The sequence below is a fragment of the Sapajus apella genome, unplaced genomic scaffold (genome assembly GCF_009761245.1).
Source record: "Sapajus apella isolate SASKATOON/1434 unplaced genomic scaffold, GSC_monkey_1.0 scaffold5, whole genome shotgun sequence".
Classification (NCBI taxonomy): Eukaryota; Metazoa; Chordata; class Mammalia; order Primates; family Cebidae; genus Sapajus; species Sapajus apella.
The window spans coordinates 16,159,133-16,171,051 of NW_022436945.1; the positions used below are offsets into that span (position 1 = coordinate 16,159,133).

At 42.8% G+C, this 11,919-nt stretch overlaps 1 non-coding gene across 1 annotated transcript; it reads left to right on the forward strand.

Moving 5' to 3' along the window:
* Window positions 1-11,186: 11,186 nt before the first annotated feature.
* Window positions 11,187-11,322, forward strand: LOC116548837. The gene has a single exon (XR_004267559.1). It is a non-coding gene; the product is annotated as a small nucleolar RNA SNORA21 (small nucleolar RNA).
* Window positions 11,323-11,919: the final 597 nt, after the last annotated feature.

Below are 11,919 nucleotides of genomic sequence, written 5' to 3' on the forward strand. Positions count from 1 at the left end.
GAGAATCAAAGTTTCTAAGACCTGGAGTAACATAAGACTGTTTTTTTGTGAAGGAGTATCACTCTGTCACCAAGGCTGTAGTGCAGTGGTGTAATCTTGCTAACTGCAACCTCTGCCTCTTGGGTTCGAACAATTCTCCTGCCTCAACCTCCCAAGTAGCTGAGATTACAGGTGTCTGCCACCATACCTGGCTAATTTTTGTATTTTTAGTAGAGATGGGTGTTTCACCATGTTGGCCAGTCTGGTCTCGAACTGCTGACCTCAGGTGAACCACTTGCCTCTACCTTCCAAAGTGCTAGGATTATAGGCAGAAGCCACTGTGCCCAGCCTAAAATAAGACTTTTTTTCTTTTTTGACACCTTCAAAATAATGACATATTGTACTACATTTTAAAAAATACAAAAAAGTTTGCAAAACACCTTACGTAAAGCAATGTGTCCAGAATTTTCGCATTTCAGTGTGAGGTGCTAGACCATCTATGCAAGACTTACAAAAGATAGTTCAAAAAAACCTGTATGTGACATCACAGTGAATGATCTTGCAGAATCGAGGCTGAAGATCTTTAGAGAGAGTCTCATATGATGTGCATCTGTCTTCCTTCCATCATGATGGGGAGGAGAGGGCTGTCTTCCCACCTCAAGCCAAATGTGAAAGCTTGGCATGTATCCTATGGAGTAAAAGAAGCACAGGGATTTATATTTGTTCTACTTCTGAAAAATTCTGCAGGCAGGTGGCTAGGTGAAGTAGCCAGATGTGGTTAAAGTAGAAAGGCCCATACTGGCAGCAAGCTCTCTCTCACTGATGGGAGCAGGAGACCAATCAGAAGAATTCAGCTTGCGGTCAGCTTGAACTCCACTCAGCTCTCTGGAAGGGTAATGGGACCCCAGCAGAAGGAGGATGATCAGATGCTCACTGGCTTTGGAGGAATTATAAGTGGCCAGACAGAGGGGGGAATTCTCCACATTAAGGTAGCTGCAATCACAAGGGACGTATTTGGGGAATCTCTGAAAGCACCCTCCAAGAGAAAGAATAGGCTTTGGGAATCTCCATACAGTGGAGACAATGCTATGCATTCCAACTCCCAGACACAAAAACCACATTTCCCAGCTGCCCTTGCAGCTGGGACTACATAACTGAGTAACAGCCAATGGAGGGTGGGCAGAAGTGATACAACAGACACCTTCCCACCTGGGCTGGCCTTAAAGTAGATGATCCCACAGGATCCTCCATGCCTTTTCTCTTTCCTTATGAACAGCAGAGCAGGAAGAGGCCCTAGAAGATGAAGACACCACAGGTTGGGGTTTTGAATGAGTGTAGCAGAGTCTTGCGTCCTCTTTCCCACTCAAACGCTGATGCATGTTGCCTGTGACAAGGGTGAGAATAAACTTTAACGGTGAAGTCACGCTAATTTGGGGTTATTGTTACTACATTAGTGTGAGTCTCATTAATACACTCTGACACGTACCATTGTCAGATTCCATCTGTGACAAACAGCTAAGGCCTTTGCTGCTCCCAGATCCCCCACCATACCCACCCTAGCCCTCCAAATGTGGAGAAGTCAGAGGTGGACTCTGTGTGGGGCCTGGAGGAGAGGAACCAGCAAAGAAAAGAAGCAGCAGCCAGCCATGCCTCCTCCTCCAAGCCAGATTTCCAACGAAATGGGGGAAGGAGAGAGCTTAATTAGAATAAGAATATAACAATTTTAATATTACTCTGAGCTAGATATTTGGGCTAGTACAATAAGATCAATCTTGTAAGTAAAATCACCAAAGCCCTTTTTATTATCTTAAGTGTCTGGAGGAAAAATTATGAGAGTCACTTACAATTTTATCCAGGGCAGAAAAGTGCTGGCTCCACAATGAGAGGAAAGAGCGTTGTTTTATGGCACCCTATAGAATTGAGCTCATTTAATGTCAAGGTTAACATGTTTAGATTGTTTCCAGTTTTGTGTTATAAACAATGTGTCAATGAATAATCTTGCATATACATATTTTTATCTTTACAGGCATGTTGAGTATAACCGTATACATTCCTGAAATTGGAACTGCTGGTTCAAATGATATGTCATGTGTGAATTTTGATGAATATCGCCACATTGCCCTCCGTTGAGGTTGCCCTTCAGTTTAGCACCCCAGGGTCTATGCCACCAGGCTTTGGAGGAATTATAAATAGCCAGCCAGAGGGGGAATTCTCCACATTAAAGAAGCTGCAATCACAAGGCCTAAAACAATAGAAAGTGATTCTTTCACCGCTCTGGAGGCCAGAAGTCCAAAACCCAGGTGTCAGCAGGGCTGCGCTCACACTGGATGCTCTAGGAGGAATCTTTCTTTGCCCCTTCCAGCTCCTGGCAGCCGTCATCATTCCCGGGCTTCCTGGGCTTGCGACTGTGTCACTCCCATCTCTGTCTCGGTCTTCACATGGCCGTGCCCTCTCCCGTGTAACCTCCCTCTGCCGCACTTTATCAAGGACGCTGGTCATGGGACTGAGGGCCCACTGCAGCCCCAAACTCCAGGGTTCAAAAGATCCTTCCACCTCAGCCACCACGTGCAGCTAATTTTTACAGTTTTTATAAAGACAGAATCTCACAATGCTGCCCAGGCTGGTCTCAAACCCCTGGTTTCAAGCCATAATTCTGCCTCAGCCTCCCAAAGTGTTAAGATTACATGCCTGGCCTCAAGATTTGTATAAGGCAACATTCACATGTTCTGGGGATTAGGACATGGACGTATCTTTATGGGAGCCCACTATGCAACCCACTGTAAGCTTATTACAACTTTTAAAGATCTTTTCCAATATTAAAGATCAAAAGATAGAATCTCTGGATACAGTTGACCCTTGAAAAATGGGTTTAAACTGCATGAGTCCACTTATACTCAAATTCTCTTCTGCCTCTGCCACCGCTGAAACAGCAAGACCAAGCTGTCCTCTTCCTCCTCCTCCCCCGCCTCCTCAACACGAAGACTATGAGGATGAAGACCTCCATGATGATCCACTCCCACTGAATAAAAAGTAAACATATTTTCTGTTCCTTATGATTTTCTCCATAACATTTTCTTCCCTCTAGCTTACTTTATTGTAACAATGCAGTATATGATACATATACAAAATATGAGTTAATTGACATGTTATCACCAAGACTTCTGATCTATAGTAGGCTATTAGTAATTAACTTTAGGGGGAGTTGAATGTTATATGAAGATTTTCTACTGTGCAGAGTGGCGGCACCCCTAATGCCCATGTGGTGCAAGGGTCAACTCTAGTTTTATGCTCCCTCCTTTAAATGCTCTTGTCTCTTGAGTTCTGTGACATCACTGTCTTGGGTTTTCTCTCCTGGCTGCTCCTTCTCCATCACATTTGCTGGTTTCTCTTTCTTCACGTTCCTCCTCAGGGTTTTCTTTTCCGACCTCTTATCTCCTCTGTTCTCATGCTTGGCCTTCATCTGATCTCAACCAGGTTTTAAATACCACATTTAGGTGCCCACGCTCCTGCCTTCTCTCTCCTCTTCCAGCTTTTCTCCTGCACTTCACACTCTGTATCCAAATTCAACATTCCTGCTTGGATGCAGTGTTCTGCTGAGCCACATTGGAGCCTGAGACAAAAGAAGGCATGTGAGCGTCTATATTCCCTTATCCAAATACCCTCAAGTATTTGAAACCAAGTGGAAAAAGGCAATAAACCTCTACATTAAAAAAATAAAATAAAGGCTGTCTGTAAAGCCTTGTATTGGCTAACCTGCCAGCATGCGACCGTCAATTCTCACAAGAGAGTGAGGAGATCTCATGGCCTCATAGCCCAGGAAGCTCAGGCTGATGGAAATGACTGTTCTCGCTGTGCAATAATAGAGGGTCATAAAACAAGCCAACCGCAGTCATTTTTATTTTAAATTTTCACAGTTTGTGCAACATCAAATTTTGGCATTAACTCTGATTTTTAAAAATAGTACATTCAAGACAACAGTTGCTTGAGAGGATGTGGAGAAATAGGAATGCTTTTATACTGTTGGTGGGAGTATAAATTAGTTCAACCATTGTGGAAGACAGTGTGGCATTCCTCAAGAGTCTAGAACTAGAAATACGATTTGACCCAGCAATCCCATTACTGGGCATATACCCAAAGGATTATATATCACTCTATTATAAAGACACATGCATACATATGTTTATTGCAGCACTGTTCACAATAGCAAAGACCTGGAACCAACCCAAATGCCCATCAATGATAGACTGTATAAAGGAAATATGGCACATATGCACCATGGAATACTATGCAGCCATAAAAAAGGATGAGTTCATGTCTTTTGCAAGGACATGGATGAAGCTGGAAACCATCATTCTCAGCAAACTGACACAAGAACAGAAAACCAAACACCACGTTCTCACTCATAAATAGGTGTTGAACAATGAGAACACATGGGCACAGGGAGAGGAATATCACACACCAGGGCCTGTCAGGGGGCTGGAGGCTAGGGGAGGGATAGCAGGGGATGGGGGAATTGTGGAGAGATAACATTAGGAGAAATACCTAATGTAGATGACAGGGTGATGGATGCAGCAAGCCATCATGGCACGTGTATACCTATGTAACAAACCTGCATATTCTGCACATATATCCCAGAACTTAAAGCATTATAATTAAAAATAAATAAATAAATAAACATGGGAAGATGGAGATCAAGCTTGCTTGGTTCATTTCAATAGCGTTATTGATTAACCTATGCTGTACACTATAGGTATATATAATGTTGAATAGTATATGGGATTTATTTTAAAAGCTAAATTATTCCATCAAGTAAAACACTCTTATTCAGCTATTAATTCAATTAATTGATTTGAAATTTAAAAAACATTGCATTCAAATATTACTTATGTTGATTACTGAGTTTTGGGTGGCCTCTTGTATTTTGTGTCTAAGGTGAGTACCTCAAATTTTACCCCAATCCTGGCCCTGCTTGGTACGTTGAAACCAAACTCTTGACTCTCCACCCTACCCTAACCCCAACCTTGAACTTGTTCCTGTTTGTCTCTGTAACCGTTAACTCATTTTTTTAGTTGCTCAGAGGCCAAAACGATTGGAATCATTCTTGGTCCCTTGCTTTCTCCAGGTTCCATAGCTAATCTATCAGTAGACCTCGTCAGTTCTTCCTTCAAAATTACCCACAGTCTGGTCATTCCCTCCACCTCTGCCACTTTCCACATCATCTAAGACTCCATTGCCTCTCAAAAGTAGCACTGCAAAAGCCTCCTCAATGGTCTTTCTGCCATTGCTTTCTAGTGGCTTCTCATCTCGCTCAAAACAGGATCCAAAGCCATTCTATGACCTACCAGGCCCTAGGTACCCAGCCACCCTGCTGTCTCTCTGCCTTTGTTTCCTACTCCTTCCACCCCACTATCCCCCATGATGTAGCCACGCTGGCCTCCTAACTGTTTTGCAAACATGTCAAGCCTCTCCTGCCTCAGGGCTTAGCCCTTGCTGCCCCGTCTTCCTAAGAAGTGTTCCTACAGATACCTTGCATGGCCAGACAGCTCACTCCATTCAGATCTCTGCTCAAATATCACTTCATGGAAAGGTCTTCTCAACTATTAGTTACAAAATAATGCAATCCCCTCATTCCCACCCTTACTCTGTCACCTGGCTTTATTTTCTTCATAATGACCAATGGCCACCTCATGTAATATTTACATTCAAAAGCTGATTATATTTTTGTCTGTTACTTCCCACTAGATTGTAGACTCTATGAAGGCAGGGAGTTTCTGTTTTCAGTCATATATCCCTGTGTTTAAGATCAGATCTGGCTTAAAGTAGTATCTTGGAGCTAATATACTCAAAATTGGCTCCCACCCTAAAAAGCAATTCAATGTATTTTTATTTTTATTTTTATTTTTTAGACAGGGTCTCCCTCTGTTGCCCAGGCTAGGGTGCAGTGGTGCTCACTACAACCTCAAACTCCTGGGCTCAAGGGTAGCTAGGACTACAGGTGCATGTCACCATGCCCAGCTAATCTGTTATATTATTACTATTTTTTTGTAGAGACGGACTCTCGTTATGTTGCCCTGGCTGCTCTCAAACTCCCGGTCTCAAGTAATCCTCTCACCTTGAGCTCCCAAAATGCTAGAAGTATAGATATGAGCCACTGTGTCCAGCTCATATTATCCTTGAATTTGGTTTCCTTGATTGAGCTCCTTTCCTGTTTCTGATGTAATATTCCATTGGCCAGGTTCTCATTTGCGTGATTTTTTTTTTCCTTGCTCTAAGTCCTGTTCAAGCGTATATATTCCCAGTGTCTCTCTGTAAGCAAGACCAGGTCTTCCTGGGTCTCTCAGTCTCTATCTCCATCTCTATTTATCTCTATTTCCATCTCTCTCTTCCTTAGCACTGCTTCAGACAATTAATAAAAATCTGATAATGATTTTCCTCATTAAATCAAGAAGATGAGCTCCAAGGAGACTGACAGCTGACTGAAAGTCACCCTGGAGGATCCTGTTGATTGGTACTCTATGATATAGAGGTTGAAATGATTTGATTCTTATTATATGGATGAAAACATTTTCAAACTTGTTTATATTGCTTGTTGATTACTCCACCGAGCCTTGTCGTTAACACATTGGGGAAAATAAATGTAATTCAAAGTCACCTTTACCAAAGAGAAAATGATCTGTCTGAAGTAAAAACAAACTTCAAAAGGAATAAATGAGATAATCTGGGGGGAGGGGAGATATAAGTGGCCACGTCTCGGGCTGTGAAAGACTTCCCTGTGCCCAGAGCAGAGGGAGATCTGACATCCATGCCAGCATGCAACCCACGCCGGACCCAGTACCACAGAAAGAGGGAAGCTGGCATTCACTGGCCACTACTGCTCAACAGACACTGTGGAACCCTATGAGAAGGTAATATTATCATCCCCATTTAACCGATAAACAAATCGAGATTCACAGAGGCTGGTTAATTGCCCCAGGCCACACAGGCTACAGGAGGCTGAGTGCTTTCCTCAGTACTCCCCTGGTCCGTCTCAGTGCTGTCTAGCACCCCCAGCCGGCACTGAACATTCCCATAGGGGAATCACAAGCAAAGAGAGGATGCTCTTCTTATCTTGAATTACAGCCTCGGGTCCTAGTTCATTCTGTTTCAGAGAGGATTTGATTCAACCCGTGAAGGGGCCAAGGAAAATGGTGAAAGGGTTGAAAATATGTGAAGAAAGCAGAAAAACCCATCTATTCATGGTAAAGGAGGGGAAGGGTTGCAACAATGCGTTTACTCAACTTCCTACGCTAACCATATGATCTTAGTCCGTTCAGGCTGCTGCAACAAAAATACTACAGACTGGGTAGCTTAGAAACGAGAGAAATTTGTTTCTCACAAGTCTGAAGGTCCAGAAGTCCAAGATCAAGTGTATTCCAAGGGGGAGGGATGGGTCCCAGCTCCTAATACCATTACATTGGGAATTAGATCTCAATTTACGAATATTTTGGGGAAGCACAAAAATTTAGTCTATACCAAATATGTTTCCTGAACTTTCCTGTTCTAAAATAATTTGTTACTCTATAACAAAGAAAAAGGTATGGTGATTGGCTGCCTGATTCAAAATTATAAGTAGTTGTATTAGTTAATATTCCCCAAAGAGACAGAACCTATACTATATATATACCGTATAGCACATAATGATGTTTCGGTCAGTGACGGACTGCATGTACAACAGTGGTTCCCCAGCTGCTCAATACAGGTGTATCATTCTTTAAGTCTTTTTATATCATATTTTTATTGTACCTTTTTAATGTTGAACAATGTTTAGATACACAAATTACTACTGTGTTGCAATTGCCCATGGTACAGTATTTAGTACTGTCGTGTTCGGTACAGTAACAAGCTGTACAGGTTTGTAGCCTAGAAGCAGTAGGACATACCGTATAGCCTAGAGTATAGGAGGCTATCCCATCCAGGTTTGTGTACACATGCTCTGTGATGTTTGCAAAACAATAGAATCACCTAATGTCACGTTTCTTAGGCTGTGTCTCCATCGTTAAGCAATGTATGACTTCATATATATGAGAGATTTACTAGAGGAATTGACTCTCAGGGTCACAGAGGCTGAGACATCCCATGATAGGCCATCTGCAAGACAAAGAATGAGGAAAGCTGGGAGTGTGGCTCATTCCAAGTCTGAAAGCCTCAGAACCAGGGAAACTGATGGTGTAAATCTCAGTCCAAAGCCAAAGGCCTGAGAACCCCAGAAGGCCACTGGTGCAAACACCAAAGTCCAGTCCAAACGTCAGAAAACCCAGAGTTCTAATGTGTATCAGCTCCAAAAGAGAGGAGAGAATTTGCTTCTCTTCTGCCTTTTTGTTCTATCTGGCCTATTGGCCAAATAGATGATGCTCACTTCCAGGGGATGAAGGCAGATCTTCTATACCCAGTACACTGATTCAAATGCCAGTCTCTTCCAAAATTACCCCCACGGATACACCCAGAAATCATGCTTTACCAGCTATTTGTGTGTTCCTTAATCCAGTCAAATTGACGCCTAAAATTAATTATCAAAATGGGCACACAGTTGAACAAAAAAAAGGTCAGCTGTCAGGTTTATTCTTCTAAAGCTTCATGCATTTTAAAATGTATATTCCACTTGCACACTTACAAAAGTGAGAGGACAAACGTCATTTAAATGCTAGCTCTCCATAACATATAAATGACAAGATGCAATTGAAATTATGATGGAATAGTAGATTACTGCATCCTGTATGTAATTCTGTTACTGTTCTTGCCATACTGTTTTATAACTACTTCTTGGGTGTTCCGCCTACTGATTTGCCAAACAGAAGTACCTACTTCTTTTTCATAGCCCCAATGCCATATTCTTTGTTAATTTGGCTTATAATAAATCATGGACACTCATTTGGCTATTAATTAAAGAAAAGTTAGACCTCTCAAAAATCTGTGACTTGGAACCAACCCAAATGCCCATCAATGATATACTGGATAAAGAAAATGTGGCACATATACACCATGGAATACTATGCAGTCATAAAAAAGAATGAGTTCTTGTGCTTTGCAGGGACATGGATGAAGCTGTAACCATCACCCTCAGCAAACTAACACAGGAACAGAAAACCAAACACCCCATGTTGTCATTAAGAAGGGGGAGTTGAACAATGAGACCACATGGACACAGGGAGGGGAACATCACATACCGGGGCCTGTCAGGGGGCGGGGGTAAGTGCAGGGAGAGCAATAGGACAAATACCTAATGTATGCGGGGCTGAAACTAGATGATGGGTTGATAGGTGCAGCAAATCACCATGGCACATACATAGCTATGGAACAAACCTGCACGTTCAGCACATGTATCCCAGAACTTAAAGAACAAAATCTGTTTATGAAGAGGAGTTCAACCAAGTTCATCAGGATTCTGTCAGTTGAAACAGGTAGAATCTCAACTCACCTCAAATTGTCTGAAATGAGGAGAACTGTGAATCCTATAACCAGGGTAGCTCACAACATTAAAGCAAGTCTTATAGGAATCATGGAAACTCCAGGGGCACCTGGTTTGGAACTGGACCCCAATACTTCAGAACTCTACCTCATCTTTATGACATATTTTCTGATCTCTCTTTGTTATTCTCACTTATTAAAGATGAGACTTCTCAGCTGGGTGCGGTGGCTCACACCTGTAATCCCAGCACTTTGGGAGGCTGAGGCAGGTGGATCACCTGAGGTCAGGAGTTCGAGACCAGCCTGACCAACATGGTGAAACCCTGACTCTACTAAACATACAAAGATTGGCTGGGCATTGTGGTGGGTGCCTGTAATCTCAACTACTTGGGAGGCTGAGGCAGGAGAATTGCTGGAACTTGGGAGGCAGAGATTGCAGTGAGCCAAGATCATGCCATTGCGCTCCAGCTCTGGCGACAACAGCGAAACCCTGTCTCAAAAAAGAAAAAAAAAGATGAGATTTCTCCATGTGGCAGGGAATGGGGTGGGCCACCAGCTGCTTCAGTTTCATATTTTTTTTTATCTTCTTGTCCCTTCAACTCCAAATGGATAAATTGCAGAGAAAAGCTATGCTGGGCCCTGCCTGATCACATTCCTATCCTGGAAACATTCTCCATGGCCCAGGGCATAGGAGACAATGGTCTTCCACAGGGATTGGCTGAAGGATTGGGGTGAGGGGTGTCATTCATTTGGAGGGAGAGGATCTGTTCGTCTATCTAGAGGAGATGTGCTGCATGGGCAAGATAGTCACCTCAGAAGTGTTTTGCTATTTGGAAAATCTTCTATCAATAGATACTTGCCAAGCTTCTGAAGCTTGATGCTGAAGGTTGGGTACCACAAAAGTTCTAGACTCAATGTCTCTCTTCAAGGAGTTCACCAATCAACTGAGGAAGCCCCAAGCGATTCCACCTGCCAATTTCACCTACTCATCCTCTAGATCCCAGCTTAAATGCCAGAGCTTCCTTTATCTCGCAAAATAGACACATCCCTTTGTTACATGTTCTTACAGGTATCTGTTCCCCACCCTCTTTTTTTTAGGCAGCCTGTGTTTATAACAATTGCCATTTCTGAAGAAGTTTGTCCCTTCCCACTAGAGTATAAGCCCTTTGACACCAAGACCACATTGATATGAACTCTCCATTGTAACCTCAGCACTGAGCGCAAATCTTAGAATAAAGGGTGGTGAAATTGCTAAAGATCTCACCATGAATTTCTTATTTGAGGAAGTATGGAGAAGAGATAAAGTTAAGAGCCAATTGCTGAGCCTGGGGGAGGGCCCAAATGAAATTGAGCAAAAGAATAGAGATGAGGAGGGAGATTTGATTTATTGGACATCATTCTGGCCAAGTTAGGTAACATTTCAGTGAAATAAAGAGATGGAAGTGTTTGCTGCAGTGAATCAGGAAAGTATAAAAATTTGAAAAATCCTATCTCCCTAGGTTTGTTCTAGAAAAGAGAGTTGAGATTCAACCCACTACCATGATCCTAGACCCATGTAGGGACTGGTCTGTCTATGGGTTAGGAAAAGCTCCCCACATAGAAGAAACTTAGGCCTTGGCCTTGAGCCCAGCCTACAGATTTGATCTGGGGGTCTTTGCAGCCTTTAAGGAAAGTGAATAATGTCAACGATTCTGCTTGTTATTTGTTTTGTTAAAGGTCATAAATTGGAATTCCCTTTTGGTGGGTGAAAGAAATGATTAGCCCCCTTTTTAAAAGCACTCAGTGGGCCTGTGGCTAATGACCTATTGAGCCATCAAGAAAGGGGAGAATGGAAACACCTCTTTTGGGTGAAGTGGCAGCGTGCTGTGTTGTTTTACTTCAATCAGTGGTGTGACAAGGAGAAAAAAAAAAAGAAAAAAGAAATGATTAGGTCTTTTGCTATGTAAAAGAATATAATCTCATACTAGAATGGAAAAGCTAAAACAACGAGCAAGGAAGCTGGGACTGCTTTACTCCGCTGCACACTAAACTACGTGGACAGCTTTTCAAGTCTAAGCCATACTCTGGCCCCAATTCAGAACATGTGAATCAGGCTCTCCACAGGTGCAGCTCAATCACTGGGATTTTGTCACAGCTCCCCAGGTGACTCTAATGTGTCGTCCAGATTGACAGCTATTGAACTAAACTGTTTTATATGTGGTAAAAGCAAGGTCTTTGCGGGACAGAGATTGTCTGAGACTTTTGGAAGCTGAGCTTCCTTTGCATGGGACTAACTATGAGGCATTGGAACTTGGGAGAATATGAGAGAGGAGTCTTTAATCTGATGGAGGAGTGGGCTCTCTGCCACATGGTGGCTAGCCTAGGGCCCAGGCGGCAGACAGCCAATATCGAATTCCTCCTCCTGTCCCACTTCCATGCTTGCACGCTATGAAAGGACACAGCCGCTGAACTTGAGGGCTGTACAGGTTTGTTATATAGGTAAATTTCATGTCATGG